This window comes from Cervus canadensis, chromosome X (genome assembly GCF_019320065.1).
Source record: "Cervus canadensis isolate Bull #8, Minnesota chromosome X, ASM1932006v1, whole genome shotgun sequence".
Lineage (NCBI taxonomy): Eukaryota > Metazoa > Chordata > Mammalia > Artiodactyla > Cervidae > Cervus > Cervus canadensis.
Genome location: NC_057419.1, coordinates 18,311,438 through 18,330,980, shown reverse-complemented (window position 1 = coordinate 18,330,980; position 19,543 = coordinate 18,311,438).

Here is a 19,543-nt window from a genome sequence, read left to right as displayed (position 1 = left end):
AAGGGGTGTCACAACGAGGGGTGAGGGGACAGGAAGAAAGATGAGTTTCATAAGCTTAGGTCCTGAGGGGACTCATCAACTGTGATAAGACAGAGCTAGGCTTCCTGCCAGGGAGATTGGATAAAGAGTTACCAGATAAGAAGGAGAACAAGAGTTGGAGGGGAAGAAAGGAGTGAGATGATGTGGGTCTTGGGAAAGGGGAGCCCGGTCCTCACCACAGAAATCTCAGGTCAGAGAATTACATCCATGGTGCATCTTACCTTTCTTCCCAACCTCTTTTTCTAAATACTACTCTGACTCCCAATTTTCCTTCTCTTACCAATTTTGTGTTCCAAATGACCAACCTGGAGTCTTTTGTTTTCCTTCCTCTAAAATCTGTCTGGCTGGAAACATCCGTTTTTCGATTTAAACAGTGTCATGGATGAACAGAATGGTTATTATATTCATGCTCACATTTTCCTTACAAAATTTAATTTTCAAAAATTTGGCTCTAAACTCTACTAAGGAGTCTAATGCCAAGAGTTTTCTGACATAAGTATTCCTTTAAACTTTATGACTGATTGCTATTCTTACCTCCCACATATATTTTCTTTCAGTGAAAGAGTAAATGGAAAATACAGATTGGGAAAATGAGAAAAAAAAATCCCTCCTAACATATTTTAGTACTGGATAGTGAAGCGTTTTTTGGCTTGCCTACCTGAGACAGTTGGAAGAGTGATTTATTCGTATCTATTATAATAAATGTCCTCTGTGTTCCGTTTTTGCTGGGAGAGACTCAACAGCTTGTTTACAGCATTTTTGTCTTTGGATTTTGGCACCATAAATAGACATAACTAGAGACATGGGTAGAGTTTGGTCTTCACTGAAAGCCTGATCAGAGAACCTGACACATACTGATTACTGTGCCTGAATCCTTTGTATTTCAGGAGACACAGTGGGCCAGCAAGCAAGGGCAGTTAACCTTAAACGTGAGGATTTTGTGATGGACAAATTAATGCTGAATTTGGACACATGGTTATGCATTGACCTGAATGTTAACATTTCCTCAGCTGTGTTGTTAATGTTTTTTTTTAATTGAAGTATGGTTCATTTACAATGCTGTGTTAATTTCTTCTGTACAGGATGTGATTTAGTTCTCCATGTGTATATATACACACACACACACATTCTTTTTTATATTCTGATTTTTTAGCACTGTATTTCTCATTTCATTGAGAGGACAGTGTCATGACACAAAGCTTTATATGTGTCTCTTTCTGAAACACAACATTATCAAATTACACATACAAATCCAGTTGCCCTTGCAGCTTTCAGACAGATAGATTCCCCCCGAACGTGGGCTAACTTGAGAGCATCCCTGCATTTGTGAAATCCGCCATGCATTTCATATTTGATATTTCACACATCATCAAAAGGTTGTCAGCAAGTCAAGAGACATAGAAATTTAGAGACAGAATGTAGCATTTCTGAGTCCCTGTCAAAGTTGTCAAGTCTTTGTTTCCCTGACTTTGTAGAAAGAAAAGCTAAGCAGTGTGAACGGGGAGAAATCTCTGTGTTTAAAGGTACAGCAGTGCTTTCTAGTATTAAACTTAATAGCCAGGCTGTGTTTATGTTGTTCAAAGTGTGAGCATTTGTACATCACAATATTTTTCAGTCTCTGAACCCAAAGGCAGCATGCTCTCATCATTTGCCTTCCTCACAAAATGTATTGAACAATGGCTGGGAAGTTTATAACCCAGTGAGTATACTTAGAGTTTATATTTTTGACTTGCACCACGCTCCTCAAGCCTTGTCCATAAATATGAATTCTTCTGGGATGTGATGGGGGAAAAGTTAATGCCAAGACTGATAGAAACCTCCTGTAGATGGATTGTATGGATGTAGACTTTTTCCCTTGCCATCTTTTCTAGAATGGGAAGAGGCCAAGGCATAACAGTCTCCGTTGTGTTTTTATGTTTTAAACTGTTGATGTTCCAAAATGGAAATAGCACCTGTTCATTTAGGCATTCTCTCAGCCTACCTGTCGGTCATTGAAAACTTATTTCTGGTTGTGATGCATTTACTTGTATTATTTCTCATTCACAGGGTTGAAGCTATAGAGTTATTTGCATTCCCTCTTGCTTACTGGGACTTCTTGGTGGCTCAGATGGTAAAGAATATGCCTGCAATGCAGGAGATCTGGGTTCAATCCCTGGGTTGGAAAGATATCCTGGAGAAGGGAATGGCAACCCACTCCAGTATTCTTGCCTGGAAAATTCCATGGACAAGGAACCTGGCAGGCTACAGTCCATGGGGTCACAAAGAGTCAGACATGACTGAGAGACTTCCACTTGCTTACTGGGTCAACCAGGCATTCACCATGGCCCAAACCACAAGAAAGCAATTGCACACAAAGACTTGGGTTTCACTGATGAAGATCCTGTGGTCATACCTCAGTAATGCTGAGTTGGCTCCTGTTGGAGACCATGGTTTCTGATTTCCCATTGCCTACCGTGGCACTGGTCCTCAATGTATAATCTCGACCTTCAAATATATAGGGTGTAAGTCAGAGTGCCATGTGGTAGCAGAACCATGAAGGTCTTCTGCTCTTTCCAGGAGTCTCCTTGGAACCCCTTTCAGATCTTTGTAATAGGGAAGGACTCATACTCAAAGGATTCCCACTTCCTGTTTCCTATTTGAGACAGGGTTGTGTACTGAAAACTACCTGGTCTTTGGAGCCAGGGCAGTCAGTGGTTGAGTCAAGGCTCTGCTCTTGGATCTTGAATGAGTCAAGTTAACTTTTCTGAATACCAATTTTCCCCTCTGAAAAAAATAAATCAGAATAACACGTATCTGACACAAGTCTGCTGCAATTAATAAAAGTACTAACACAAGTAAAGTGCTCATCATCATAGGAGCCATTCAACCAGTGTTGATTCTGAGCTTTGCCCCTCTTCACATGAGCCTTGTCTCTCTGACTCTATTGTATTAATTCAACAGGCATCGATTGTGCATCTGTTATGGAATTCACTCTGTGGAAGGTCATGGGGGAGAAAACAATGATGAGTAAGACAGTCCTGTCTGCAGAAAATAGCATTCTAGTATGTTGTTTCTCACCCTTGGCTGCACTTTGGAATTATCAGAGGAGCTGTAAAGGATGCCAATGTTCAGGTCATTCCCCAGGTCAGTTGCATCAGAATCTCTAGGAGTAGGGCCCCAGGAGAAGTATTTCTTTAAGGCCCACTAATTCCAACGTGCATCCAAGTTGAGAATCAATGTTCTAGAGCCAAGTCCAACGTGAATCCCAGAGTTAGACAATCCAATTCTGTTTGATACAGAGGATTCAGGGCCAATGGGATGGAGGGGATTCAATCATGAAGTGTCTCATATACCATCTTATGAAACATGGCTTTTGTCTTAAAAATGTTGGAAAACCAATGAAAGAATGATCTGATTAAGCTCTAGAGTCATCCCCCTGGCATATGTGTGAAGGATGTTTAGCAGATGCTGTTCCTCCCATATACTTTGGAATTTGCCATTGTAGACATCCCCCCAACTGCCTGGTGGTCTTCCCTGCATGGTGGAACCCTATTCTTTGTCTGCTCCTGTGTACAGCACACTAGAAGTACGGGGTAATTAGACAAATCATAGCTCCACTGTGGTAGCAACCTCTGCCGACTTACAGAGGATGTTGTTTAAACACTCTAGTTCCCACAGCCCTTGAGTGGGGTAACTCTGAGGTATGTGGTCTATTCTGTCTCCTAAAGTAGCAGAACTAAGCTATGGTTGCCCCCAGTGCCACCTAGCTTGATAATGTACCTTTACTTGGCTTCTTTCTCTTCCCCGTGTCACTTTTATACTTCTCTACTGCAAGGTTTCTCACTGTGGCCATTATTGGCATTTAGAGCTGACTAATACTTTGCTATTTTTGTTGTGTGTGTGTCGGGGGTCGGGGGGCGGGGAGTATCCTGTACCTTGATGAATACTTAGCAACATCCCTGATTTCTATCCACTAGAGTTCATTGACCCACCTCTCCCCAAAACTGTAACAACCATAAATATCCCCATCTTTGGACAAATATCCCTGGGGAACTAAATTGTCACTCCCTGTGGGTTAAAACTACTGCCCTACTGATGTTTCCTGCGTTCACATCCCAAACAAGCTGCTTGCCCTTCAATCCTTGTCTCTGGATGTGCTTCTGAGGAAGCTAAACAAGACAGAGAAGTTGAAGAGAGGCATACCAGGGGTGTGGAGACCATTTGTGAGATGGTCAGTGGGTCTGAGACAGAGAAGATCATGAACCTCAGATGAGGCTGTGGTAGTAGAGAGGGAGAGATGCGTATGAAATTCCAAGAGAAATACCAGTTGATGGAACTTCAGCCTCAGAGCCTCAAAGAGTGAGGAGTGAGTAAGAAGAAATTTAGCATGACTCTGGAGATGTTGTTCAGTGAGAGGAAATCCAGGAGTAAGAGCTGGATTTTATTTTATTTTTATTTTTTTTAAATAGAGAACAGATACTTTAATGATTAGAGATTTGTATTCTGTGTCAGTGATCTCTAAGCCTTGTTAATTCTTTTTTTTTCCATTTATTTTTATTCATTGGAGGCTAATTACTTTACAATCTTGTAGTTACAATCTTGTAGTGGTTTTTGCCATACATTGACATGAATCAGCCGTGGATTTTAAAAATACATGTGTATTTATTTATTTGGCTGGGCCGGGTCTTAGTTGTGGCATGTGAACTCTTTATTGTGGCATATGGGATCTAGCTCCCTCACTGGGGATCAAACCCTGATTACCCCAGGATTACTGAGAAATATATGAATGAGAAATTTGGGGGAGAACATGTAGCATTTTCAAATCTAAGTGGCAAGCAGGACCTTTGCTACGGGTCATGCAAATCAGGAAGATCTGACCTGATCAGGATAGGAAATGACCATTGCTTTCATAATGGTACAGACTTAAAAATGTGTTTCTGTTTCTTCAAATTCAAAGTGGAGCACCTAACTGCTGGTCTGAGAAAGACTGACGGTTTCGCTCGAGTTTTAGAATACTTTCAGAGAGTACGTTGTTTTATTTAGCTTATCTTTTTAGTAGATAACATTGAGGATTGTAGTCATTTATTTATGAAAATTTCTGTGTAAATGTGAGGAGGAGGATGCTAATCATCAAAGTAACATCTCCCCGGTTTCTCTGACATGATGGTTTCCAGGCATCTACACCATCCCATTAAGCTGGTGAATTTCCACTGTCTTTTGATGTTCAGAAATAGAATTATGAGAGAATAACTTCAGTGGCATTTGACACTTTACTTTGAAGCACATGACACGTGGCCTGTTGACCTATTTCTCTGTGCTTCTTTATAGTATCTTTTTTGCAAGGAGTATGAAATACTTCGCAACTATTTATTTTTATTACATTTTGGGGATGTTCAAATGGACAGGAATATTTGAGCTGTTTCACAGTTTCTTTTTATCATGCCGAAGTTAGAAAAAAATTGGCCAAGTGGTACTCATCTTTAAGAACCATTGGGAATCATGATTTCTATGCTCAATTCTCTAAGCTTGGTGTCCACATTTTTGAAATGGCACTCATTTGAGCAAATGGTATGTTTAGTGCAATTGTCTAATACGTTAGTTTGTGGACTGAGACCGCAAAGGCCAGGGATCAGCAAACTTTTCCTACAAAAATGTCAGCTAGTGACTATCTCAGACTGTACAGGCCATACAGTTTCCGTTGCAACTACTCAACAACCCTGTTGTAGCATGAAGTCAGCCGGAAGCAGTGTGCAAATGAGTGAGCATGCTGCTAATGTTCCAATAGGTCTTTATTCCCCAAACTAGAAGGTGGACCAGATTTGGCCTGCAGAGCTATCGTTTGCTAACCCCTGGCATTAAGTCACATAAGAAAGGCTATAATCTGGACTTCACAGTATCAGGGTGCTAATTTCACTCTTCCTTTGTGTGTGCCCTTCAAAGCTGTCAGATGGCAAAGCTCTCAATAAGAGTGGTTAGTTTGTGTCAATAAACACAGCTGGGCAAATGCTATTAGTTTTATTCCAAATGACTTCACCCACCTTGCCAGTTCTTGTTTGCTGGGATTCAGCCTCATTCAGAACCTGGGAGAAACTTGATCTCAGTGAAGTCTGGGTATGGCTGACTGGCCAGTAGCAATATGCTTAACCTGTTTATAACAAGGAAGCCCAGTGGTCTGCAAGATCCTTCCACTTCTAGCTTTTCAGGGTATGTCTAAGGCCATCTGCTCTTCCAGCAGGCACACATGTGGTCTCTGAGGTGACCACACTCAAAACGTCACTGTCTTGCCAGTCACTGATTTAACAATGCTAATAAAAAATAATGGTTGCTTCCGCTTGAGCAATCTGTCATTTTCCTCATGTAAACCTCTTATTTCTTGACAGTTAAGGCCACTGAGAGTTACTTTTCCCCGCATCACTTGACTAGTGAGGGGTGGAATTTTTGCTCAGACCCATATATTTTGAATGCAGAGCCTATATTCTTTTCACTTTGAAAGCCCCGTCTCTGTCAATAGCAAGTTACTAATGACAGAGTTTACAAGGTAACTGGCACTGAGTTTTCCACAGGTGTGAACCCACTCATCCTTGCAACAGGCCTGTGTCTTCTCATCATCCCCATGTTCTAGATTGGAGAAGGGAATGGCAACCCACTCCAGTATTCTTGCCTGGAAAATCCCATGGACTGAGGATCCTGGTAGGCTACAGTCCATGGGGTCACAAAGATTCACGACTGAGTGACTTCACTTCACTTCATGTTCTAGATTAGCAGCCTGAGGCACAATGATGACCCAGAGAACCCATGTCAAGGAAGTTTCTGGAGTCGAAAGGCATCACTTAATCCAGATGGAAACAGTGAAAAAGTGTTAGTCACTCAGTCGTGTCCAGTTCTTTGTGATCCCATAGACTGTAGCCTGCCAGGCTTCTCTGTCCATGGAATTCTCCAAAGCAATCATACTGGAGTTGGTTGCCATTCCCTTTTCCAGAGAATCTTCCTGACCCAGGGATAGAGCCCACGTCTCCTGCATTGGCAGGTGGATTCTTCACCATCTGAGCCATCCCAAATGGAAACAGACTGGGCAGGAAATGCTTCCTTCATTTTCCTATGTCAGAAGAGGAAGGAAAGCCTTGGTGGTTTAGAGAAACAGTTGTGTCCCAGCCTGGCTGTACATTCTAACTGCATCTCTCCTCTCTCTACTCACCTTTCACATCCATTCATTTCATGCTGATATGGTCCAGCCTCCCTGGAGTCTCTCCCACACTGCCAGATGAACCTCACATCAAAGCCACACATTTTGGAGAAGCCGCATGGACAACAGCAGAGACTATATCTGTCTCCCTGTCAAACTGTGAGACAAACCATTATTTCTGCCTAGCCCTTCCCATCACTCTCTTCAAAGGCACACGGCAGTGACACTGGAGCTGCGTGGGCAGCACTCGAGAGCCCAGATGTTCAGGATGTGCTATGCAGGCGGCATAAAAGGAGAGAGAACTCTCCAGGGCCCCCACCGGCTCAGGTCACCGCCGCCGTGACCCAGGAACTGCCTTCGCACCGTGTGGCCATGGCAGATCCAGGCATTTTCTTGTTTTTGCTGTTGTTACTAATGGCATCAAATTCAATCCCCTCAAGTTCTAATCACTGCTGGGCAAGAAAGTAGATGTCCTCTGTGTCCTCTTTCTCTTGGGGAATTGTGAGAGGACAGGAGTTAGCCATCATTTCTGTCCTTGCACATTTTCTGCCATTCTGCCCTCTTCCCTCACAGATTCTGAAGATCTTTCTGTGCTTGCGGGTAAGAGCTGCCAAGCTTGGAAGTGCCAGAGTAACCGCGGCCCTTGTAGTCAATGAACTGGCAGCTAGACCAAGTGGCAGTTACAGGTTAGACATCGTGCCCACAGCCTTGCTACCAACTTATAATGCCGGGGTCAGATAAAGGCCACTACACAGAAAGGTCTTTTAAATGCTTACTCTTTGAAACTCCTCACTATAGAGAAGAGCTCCTAGAATAGTCCAGAGAGTTCCCAGGGAAAGCCCTTACCTAGCTTCCCCTGATGATTACATTTTGCAGGACCACAGTACAATGATAAAAACCAGCAAATTAACCTTGACAGAGCACTGTTCACCAAGCTACAGATCTTTGGTGACTTTCTCCAGTTTCCCCACTAATGTCCTTTTTCTGATCCTGAATCTCTCATCAAATTTAGTTGTGTCTCCTTAGTCTCTGATGATATGTGATACAGAATGGTTAAGTAATGCGCCAGAGGTTACATAGTTATTAAATGACATTGTTGAGGTTTTGAATCCAGATGTCCCCCTATAAAAACCATTTTCTTAATCACTGTACCATTGCCCTAAGTTTTCTTTTGGCCATTGACTGAACTGTACCGAGTGAAAAATAAGTGTCTCACTTCTATGCCCTTGACAATCTAAATGCTTTTTGTTTCAGTAGCTGGCATTATATTAACTAACATATATAGTGTTGAGTTATACTACAGAGTATAGAGTTATACCAGTAAAGTCCACTGGGCTTTTCTGGTGGCTCAGACGGTAAAGAATCTGCCTGCAATGCGGGATGCCCAGGTTCTATCCCTGGGTTGGGTTCGATCCCTGGGTGGGGAAGATCCCCTGGCAAAGGAAATCACAACCCAGTCCAGTATTCTTGCCTGGAGAATTCCATGAACAGAGGAGCCTGGTGGGCTATAGTCTATGGGGTCGCAAAGAGTTGGACACGACTGACCAGCTATACTTTAACTTTCGTAGACTTATACTAGTAGAGTCCATATAGTACAGAGTCCATATAATACAAAGTTATATTAGTATAGACTTACACTAGTGTAGTCTAGTTTGGCCATGATATTAGGGGCTTCCCTGGTGGCACGGTGGATGAGAATCTGCTTGCGAATGCAGGAGACATGGGTTAGATCCCTGGCTCGGGAAGATACCCTGTAGAAGGAAATGGCAACCCACTCCAGTATTCTTGCCTGGAGAATTCTGTGGACAGAGGAGCCTGGTGGGCTACAGTCCATGGGGTCACAAAAGAGTTGGACACGACTTAGCAACTAAACAACAAAATAGTATAGAGTTATACTGGTAGGTGAATGATTTAGTATAGTATAGGGTTAGCCCAGTACTCTTCTATATTGACACAAGAAAGCAATATAAGTGTACTTGTCCTTTAATTTAGGCCATTTTCCCCCCATACCTTCATTTATCTTTGATTATTTTAAGGCCTAATCAACAAATGTTAAAAATATATCTAAAATAAATTCACTTTTCAAGTTAAATAGGTGTCACAAAATAGTTTTTGAAATGATGGAGAAGGTGGAGGAGAGACTGGGTATTAGGAAACCCAACTTTCTTACCGTATTAGGAAATATCATCATTTCCTAAAGGTTTGGAATCTCTATTTCAGCATACAGTTGATGCCAGGGATTTTTAGGCTTTTTTCTACATCTGTTTTTTTGTCTCATATCAACACATTTCATAATTAAATTGAAAGTTGGAATCATTAATCAGCAAAATGAACTTAGAGCTAGGAAGTTTGTGTGGGAGCTAATTAGAGCATAGCCTGTGGGATAAAATTGAATAAAAATTCAACCCTTGGATGTAGCATCAAACATTTTCCCAGCAGAAACACCTCATAGAGGTGACTTCATTATTTCTAGCATTGTGCTTGGTCAAGGTTTTGGAAAACAGCCCAATATGCTATAAAAGAGCATTAAAAAATTTTTTTTGCCTGTATAAATAAGCATATTGTTGTGTGTGCTCAGTTGTGCCTGACTCTTTCCTACACTATGCACTATAGAACACAAGGATCCTCTGTCCATGGGATTTTCTAAGCAAGAAAACTAGAATGGGTTGCCATTTCCTAGTCTAGGGGATCTTCCTGACCCAGGGATTGAACCCACATCCCTTGTGTCTCCTGCATTGGCAGGAGGTTTCTTTACCTACTGTGCCACCTGGGAAGCCCAAGTTGTGTCTGGCTGTTTGCAACCCCATGGACTCTAGCTCACCAGGCTCCTCTGTCCATGGAGTTCTCTAGGCAAGAATACTGGAATGGGTAGCTACTTCCTTCTGCAGGGGATCTCCTCAACAATGGATCTCTTGCATTGAAGGCAGATTCTTTACTGAGCCACCAGGGTACTAGATATAAGCATAGGGGCCTTCCATTTTCCAAATAATACTTGGTCATCAACCAAGTACTTGATGAAATATTTTTTTCATCAGAGAAAAGTATTTGAAAAGTTCTGAGAGAATATCTGTGCAATTGGATTTTCTTTCTTCTGTTCAACCTCCCATTGATCCCCATGTGGGCTACTGATGTACACTGTCTTCACTGTTGATAGGCTGTGTGGTATGCGATATCCCTCCATACTCAACAAACGGGTAGGTGGGCTGGTGTGTAGACACTGAAGATCCTGGTGTGGGCTGGTGCCAACAGACTTATTTACAGTTGGATAAGAGGTGGGAAATGGCTTCACTTGTCCTGGTATCTCTGAACGTAGCACAGACCTAGCAGCTATGTCTGTAGCGACCATGAAAATACATCTATTATATCTTGAATTGCAGAGGGTCATGGCTCCAGTTTCTGCTCAGAAATCCATCAGTACATTTTATAAGAAGAGCTTCATTGCCTACTGCTTCTGTTTCATGATTCTCATTTTAAAAAATCCCACTCACCATGTATGCCAAAGTTTCTGTTGACATTTGGTTATTAATTTCCATTTTCCATGATATAAGTCAGTTGTTCTTGTGAATTTATTAGACATTCACATTTAAATATATTTCAGTGGGTTTAAAACCCAGTAAGCCCTCTGCATTTTAAAGGGAGTTTTCAGTGTAGAATATTCAGTTTCAAGGCTCTTCTGTATATATTTATGATAATATTTTTATAAATGATATAATTCCCTCATTTTTGGTGAGAAGTTACATAGTGCTGGAAAATATTCCAAACATTTATTTTGAAGATGCTCTCTCTGTAAAATGCCTCTTTGAAAAATCACTTTTGCACACTTTGCTAAAATGTTAGTATGTATGTATCTTGAAAAGTCACGATAGTACATTAGTTTTGTTTGTCTGCTAAGTAGCCAACTACAGACAACAACTTGCCATCATGCACAACTTCTGTCCTTTGCCAGAAAACTAGCAAAATAAGCTTTTTAAAAAAATTTTTTTATTTGATTGTGTCAGATTTTAGTTGCAGCATGCGAGATCTTCATTGCAGCGCAGGGACTCTCTAGTTGTGACACGTGGGCTCACTGGTTATGGCGTGTGGGCGCCACAGCATGTGGAATCTTAGTTCTCCAGCCAGGGATGGAACCTGTCTTCTCTGTATTGCAGAGCAGATTCTTAACCACAGAGTGGATTCCTGGACCTATGTAACTTATCTTTTCGTCAATAGCTATTTTAAGTACTTTGCCACAAGGTAGCCAGAAAATTCTGTAGTAAGCACAATAGAATGGTATACCATCTTGTTACAAAACCTTATAAAGAATCTCCTGTTTAAAGGTCTTTGTAAAAGAAAACTTGATGACATCCTGTAGCATGGGAATTGAAATGTCACAAAGTGCCAGTGATGGATAAAAGTGTCAGTCCCTCCATATTTTGACATTCCTGTCTTCCTCTGGGACATGTTATGGACTAAATGTGACCATCTGACATACAATTGAATGAACATGCCAATGTCACTATTTGTATAAAATGTTAGTGGTGCTTGACGTCTTATACAGATGAAAATAATTTAAATTGATACCATATTTCCCCCTTTATCTCTGTGATGGCAATTATAGTCAGAGCAGTAAGCCACTGGCTCGCTGGGTAAGGAAGGCTTCAGTCTTGATAAGCTAGGAGTTTGGGTTTTATCACTGATGCAGAGACTGGAGGAAAGGTCTTCCATTTATGCAAGGCAGATAGTAGAAACCAAGATCCCCGTAAAGAGCTAAGATTCTTGTAGTGATGCATATGTAGGGCAAGAGTTGAAAAGTTCCATCGATTAGCATAGTAAGGCAGCAACAACAAGAACACTCTTCTAACCGTGAGTGGACTTTGGGTAGAAATAAACATGGACTTCTTTTAGATTGTATAATTATGGGTATGTGTCTCAAAAGATTTAGGTTTAGACTTTGAGCTATTCTTCTGGATCAGGAATTCTCGAGCTGGAAATTAACATAGAACTTGAGTCTAAGCCAGTTATACACTTAAGATATCAGGAAGCAAATAAAAACTTTTTTGGCTGGGGATGTCTTCCCCACCCCCTCCCCAAGCAATAGGGGTTTCTCACAGAGAAGGCAGCCCTAAACGTGTGCTTACAACTGTGCTGAATGTCCTCCAATCGGCCCTCAGGATCTTCGCTCCATCCTTTTTCACTCTGGTTTGCTGCCGAGCAGACTGACCTCTACACCCTGAATCTCCTGGGCTTCCTGGCTTTTCTTTTCCCTTTTTTATTGAAGTATAGTTGATTTAAAATATACTATTAGTTTCAGGTGTGCAACATAGTGATTCAATATTTTTTATAGATTATACTCCATCTCAAGCTATTATAAAATAATGGCTGTATTTCCCTGTGCTGTACAATATATCCTTGTACTTTATTTATTTAATACATAGTAGTTTGTACCTCTGTTTCCCCTAACTCTATATTTACCTTCCCTGCTGGTAACCACTAATCCTTTCTTTTTTTTTCCCATTTATTTTTATTAGTTGGAGGCTAATTACTTTACAGTATTGTAGTGGTTTTTGCCATACATTGACATGAATCAGCCATGGATTTACATGTGTTCCCCATCCCGATCCCCGCTCCCACCTCCCTCCCCATCCCATCCCTCTGGGTCTTCCCAGTGCACCAGCCCTGAGCACCTGTCTCATGCATCCAACCTGGACTGGTGATCTGTTTCATGCTTGATAATATACATGTTTCGATGCTGTTCTCTCAGATCATCCCACCCTCGCCTTCTTTCTTTATATCCATGAGTCCGTTTCTGTTTTGTTACATTCATTTGTGTGTTTATTTATTTTTTTTATTTTTTCATTTATTTTTACTAGTTGGAGGCTAATTACTTTACAATATTGTAGTGGTTTTTGTCATACATTGACATGAATCAGCCATGGATTTACATGTATTCCCCATCCCGATCCCCTCTCCCACCTCCCTCTCCACCCGATCGCTCTGGGTCTTCCCAGTGCACCAGGCCCGAGCACTTGTCTCATTTGTGTGTTTAATTCTTTAGATTCCATGTATAAATGATAACATTTATAAATGATAAATGATAACATGTATAAATGATAAATGATTTCAGTATTTGTCTTTTTCTCTGTGACTTATTTCACTTAGCATAATATCCTCTAGGTCCTCCAGGTAGCTGCAGAAGGCAACATTTCATTCTTTTTTATGACTGAGTAATATTTTGTTTTATACACACACATCCCACATCTTTTTTTATCCATTCCTCTGTTGATGGACCTTTAGGTTGTTTTATTGTCTTGCCTATTGTAAACAGTACTGCTGTGAACACTGGAGTGCATGTATCTTTTAGAATTAGTGTTTTTATTTTCTTCAGATACCCTGAAGTAGAGTTGCTGGACAATATGGTTCGGTTCAGTTCAGTTCAGTCACTCAGTCGTGTCCAACTCTTTGCGACCCCATGGACTGCAGCACACCAGGCTTCCACGTCCATCACCAACTCCTGGAGCTTACTCAAACTCTTGTCCATTGAGTCGGTGATGCCATCCAACCATCTCACTCTCTGTCGTCCCCTTCTCCTCCCGCCTTCAATCTTTCCCAGCATCAGGGTCTTTTCCAGTGAGTCAGTTCTTCCCACCAGGTGGCCAAAGTACTGGAGTTTCAGCTTCAGCATCTGCCCTTCCAATGAGTACTCAGGACTGATTTCCTTTAAGATGGACTGGTTGGATCTCCTTGCAGTCCAAGGGACTCTCAAGAGTCTTCTCCAATACCACAGTTCAAAAACATCAATTCTTCAGCACTCAGCTTTCTTTATAGTCCAACTCTCACATCCATACATGACCACTGGAAAAACCATAGCCTTGACTAGACGGAACTTTGTTGGCAAAGTAATGTCTCTGCTTTTTAATATGCTATCTAGGTTGGTCATAACTTTCCTTCCAAGGAGCAAGCGTCTTTTAATTTCATGGCTGCAGTCACCATCTGCACTGATTTTGGAGCCCAAGAAAATAAAATCTGTCACTGTTTCCATTGTTTCCCCATCTATTTACCATGAAGTGGACCATATGGTAGTTCTGTTTTGAATGTTTTGAGGAACCTCTATACTGTTTTTCCCAGTTGCTGTCCCAGTTTACATTCCCATCAACAGTGTTTGAGGGTTCCCTTTTCTCTGCAGCCTTGCAACGTTGGTTATCTGTAGACATTTTGATGATAGCCATTGTGACAGATGTGAGGTGATAGCTCATTGTGGTTTTGCTTTGCATGTCCCTGATAATTAGTGATCTTGAACAACTTTTCACATGCCCATTGGCCATCTGTATGGCTTTGGAAAAATGTGTGTTCAGGTCATCTGCCCATTTAAAAAATCTGGTTCCTGGCTTTTCATTGTATTCAGCTGGTAGGAGGTAATGGCAGGATATTGAAAAACCATAGATTAGCAAGATCATGATATGAGTTGCAACAGCTGCATTGATACTAATAGGAGTTCCAACAGCTGCATCGATACTGGGCCACTGGTTGGTTGGCTGTGCCAGCCAGCCTCTACCAGAGAGCACATATTCCTGTCAGGCAACCCTGCCCTCCAGCTGCCAGTCTGATATGCACTTCGTCCTCGTGCCACTCAGGCTTGGGATAGCAAAAGCTTCATGTTTCACTACCTTTTGAAATAGTCCTTTCATCAAACCCCCCACAGTTACTCTATTTGATATGCCATCTGATTCCTGCCAGGAATTTGACTGCTATATTATTGACAATTTTAAAACTTAATGATAATAATTAAGGACAATATCCACTATGAGCCCACAGATCTAATAAATAGAATACTTAGAACTCAAAGAACTTGAAATAATAAAACAATTTATAGGTACACATTGTGAGATTTAAAATGGATAATCAATGAAGACCTACTGTAAGGCAGAGGGAACACTGCTCAGTATTATATAACAACCTACACTGGAAAAGAATTTTAGAGAGAATAGATCCATGTATATGTATAACTGCCTGCAATGCAGGAGACCCGGGTACAATCCCTGGATCAGGAAGATCCCCTGGAGAAGGAAATAGCAACACACTCCAGTATTCTTGCCTTGAAAATCCCATGGACAGAGAGGCCTGGTGAGCTACAGTCCATGGGGTCGCGAGAGTCACACATGACTGAGTGATTGAACTGAACTGACTCCTGAGAGTCAATTCCTAGGCAGGTTGATAAGAAGTCCAGGGTCTCTGAGGAGGAGAGAGGGGTCTGGGGCTCTTGAGGAGGAGATAGGGGTCTGGAGGTCTCAAGGAGGAGAAAAGCACAGAAGTTTTTTTCTTTAAGCCTGGAGCTGCTGGTTGCATAACAAAACAACTAATTTGCTCAAGGATATGTTTTCTATTATACTCTGTACCAATGCAACAATGTATCCTGCTTGAGGACATGTTTCTCCTTCTTGAGAACCTTCTGACTAATTCTGGCATCTTAAAATGTATATTATGGAAGTGGGTCTGATTCAGCTCAGTTTAGTCCCTCAGTGTGTCCAACTCTTGCAACCATGCCAGGATTGCAGCACGCCAGGATTGCAGCACGCCAGGCCTCCTTGTCCATCACCAACTCCTGGAGTTTACTCAATCTCATGTCCCTTGAGTCGGTGATGTGATGCAACCATCTCATCCTCTGTTGTCCCCTTCTCCTCCCGCCTTCGATCTTTCCCAGCATCAGGGTCTTTTCCAATGAATCAGCTCTTCACATCGGGTGGCCAAAGTATTGGAGTTTCAGCTTCAGCTTCCGTTCTTCCAATGAATACTCACAATTGATTTCTTTTAGGATGGACTGGTTGAATCTTCTTGCAGTCCAAGGGAATCTCAAGAGCCTTCTCCAATACCGCAGTTCAAAAGCATCAATTCTTCAGCACTCAGCTTTCTTTATAGTCCAACTCTCACATCCATACATGACTACTGGAAAAGCCATAGCCTTGACTAGCAGGACCTTTGCTGGCAAAGTAATGTCTCTGCTTTTTAATATGCTGTCTAGGTTGGTAAAAAAAAACTAAGATCGTGGCATCTGGTCCCATCACCTCATGGCAAATAGACGGGGAAACAGTGGCTGACTTTATTTTTCTGGGCACCAAAATCACTGCAGATGGTGATTGCAGCCATGAAATTAAAAGATGCTTTCTCCTTGGAAGGAAAGATATGACCAACCTAGACAGCATATTAAAAAGCAGAGACATTACTTTGCCAACAAAGGTCCATATAGTCAAGGCTATGGTTTTTCCAGTAGTCATGTATGGATGTGAGAGGTGGATTATAAAGAAAACTGAGTGCTGAAGAACTGATGCTTTTGAACTGTGGTATTGGAGAAGACTCTTGAGAGTCCCTTGGACTGCAAGGAGATCCAACCAGTCCATCCTAAAGGAGATCAGTCCTGGGAAGGACTGATGTTTAAGCTGAAACTCCAATATTTTGGCCACCTGATGCAAAGAGCTGACTAATTTCAAAAGACCCTGATGCTGGGAAAGATTGAGTACAGGAGGAGAAGGGGACGACAGAGAATGAGATGGTTGGATGGTATCACCGACTCGATGGACGTGGGTTTGGGTGGACTCCAGGAGTTGGTGATGGACAGGGAGGCCTGGTGTGCTGTGGTATATGGGGTCACAAAGAGTCAGACACAACTGAGCAACTGAACGAACTGAACTGAACTGAGGTTGGTCATAACTTTTCTTCCAAGGAGCAAGCGTCTTTTAATTTCATGCCTACAGTCACCATCTGCAGTGATTTTGGAGCCCCCCAAAATAAAGTCTATCACTCTTTCCACTGTTTCCCCATCTACTTGCCATGAAGTGATGGGATCAGATGCCATCATCTTAGTTTTCTGAATGTTGAGTTTTAAGCCAACCTTTTCACTGTCCTCTTTCACTTTCATCACTTTCATCCACTTTCACTTTCTGCCATAGGGTGGTGTCATCTGCATATCTGAGGTCATTGATATTTCTCCTGGCAATCTTGATTCCAGCTTGGGCTTCTTCCAGCCCAGCGTTTCTCATGATGTACTCTGCATATAAGTTAAATAAGCAGGGTGACAATATACAGCCTTGATGTACTCCTTTTCCTATTTGGAACCAGTCTGTTGTTCCGTGTCCAGTTCTAACTGTTTCTTCCTGACCTGCATATGGATTTCTCAAGAGGCAGGTCAGGTGGTCTGATATTCCCATCTCTTTCAAAATTGTCCACAGTTTATTGTGATCCATATAGACAAAGGCTTTGGCATAGTCAATAAAGCAGAAATAGATGTTTTTCTGGAACTCTCTTGCTTTTTCAATGATCCAGCAGATGTTGGCAATTGGATCTCTGGTTCCTCTGCCTTTTCTAAACCCAGCTTGAACATCTGGAAGTTCACAGTTCATGTATTGTTGAAGCCTGGCTTGGAGAATTTTGAGCATTACTTTGCTAGTGTGTGAGATGAGTGCAATTGTGCAGTAAATAGCAACCCACTCCAGTACTCTTGCCTAGAAAATGTCATGGATGGAGGAGTCTGGTGGGCTACAGTCCATGGGGTAGCAAAGAGTTGGACACAACTGAGCCACTTCACTTCAGCATTTTTTGGCATTGGCTTTCTTTGGGATTAGAATGAAAACTGACTTTTTCCAATCTTGAGGCCACTGCTGAGTTTTCCAAATTTGCTGGTCTATTGAGTACAGCACTTTAACAGAATCACCTTTTAGGATTTGAAATAGCTCAACTGGAATTCCATCACCTCCACTAGCTTTGTTCATAGTGATGCTTTCTAAGGCCCACTTGACTTTGCATTCCAGGATGTCTGGCTCTAGGTGAGTGATCACACCATCGTGATTATCTGGGTCATGAAGATCTTTTTTGTACAGTTCTTCTGTGTATTCTTGCCACCTCTTCTTAATATCTTCTGCTTCTGTTAGGTCCATACCATTTCTGTCCTTTATTGAGCCCATCTTTACATGAAATGTTCCCTTGGTATCTCTAATTTTCTTGAAGAGATCTCTAGTCCTTCCCATTATATTGTTTTCCTCTATTTCTTTGCACTGATCACTAAGGAAGGCTTTCTTATCTCTCCTTGCTATTCTTTGGAACTCTGCATTGAAATGGGTATATGTTTCCTTTTCTCCTTTGCTTTTGGCTTCTTTTCTTTTCACAGCTATTTGTAAGGCCTCCTCAGAGAAACATTTTGACTTTTTGCATTTCTTTTTCTTGGGGATGGTCTTGCTCCCTGCCTCCTGTACAATGTTGCGAATCTCCGTCGATAGTTCTTCAGGCACTCTATCAGATCTAGTCCCTTGAATCTATTTGTTACTTCTACTGTATAATCGTAGGGGATTTGATTTAGGTAATACATGAAAGGGCTAGTGGTTTTCCCTACTGTCTTCAATTTAAGTCTGATTTTGTCAATAAGAAGTTCATGTTCTGAGCCTTAGTCAGCTCCCAGTCTTCTTTTTGCTGACTGTATAGAACTTCTCCATCTTTGGCTGCAAATAATATAATCAATCTCATTTCGGTGTTGACCATCTGGTGATGTCCATGTGTAGAGTCTTCTCTTGTGTTGTTGGAAGAGGGTGTTTTCTATCACCAGTGCATTCTCTTGGCAGAACTCTATTAGCCTTTGCCCTGCTTCATTCTGTACTCCAAGGCCAAATTTGCCTATTACTCCAGATGTTTCTTGATTTCCTACTTTTGCATTCCAGTCCCCTATAATGAAAAGGACATCTTTTTTTGGTGTTAGTTTTAGAAATTTTGTAGGTCTTCATAGGACCATTCAACTTCAGCTTCTTCAGCATTACTGGTCAGGGCATAGACTTGGATTACCATGATATTGAATGGTTTGCCATGGAAACAAACAGAAATCATTCTGTCATTTTTGAGACTGCATCCGAGTACTGCATTTCGGACTCTTTTGTTGGCTCTGGTGGGTATTCCATTTCTTCTAAGGGATTCTTGCCGTAGTAGTAGATATGATGATCAACTGAGTTAAATTCACCCATTCCAATCCATTTTAGTTTGCTGATTAATAAAATGTTGATGTTCACTCTTGCCATCTCGTTTGACCACTTCCAATTTGCCTTAATTCATGGACCTAACATTCCAGGTTACTATGCAGTATTGCTTTTTACAAGATCGAACTTTACTTCCATCACCAGGCACATCCCCAATTTGGTGGTGTTTTTACTTTGGCTCCATCTCTACATTCTTTCTGGAGTTATTTCTCCACTGATCTCCAGTAGCATATTGGGCACCTACTGACCTGGGGAGTTCCATCTCTCAGTGTCCTGTCTTTTTCCCTTTTCATACTGTTCACAGGGTTCTCAAGGCAAGAATACTGAAGTGGTTTGCCATTCCCTTCTCCAGTGG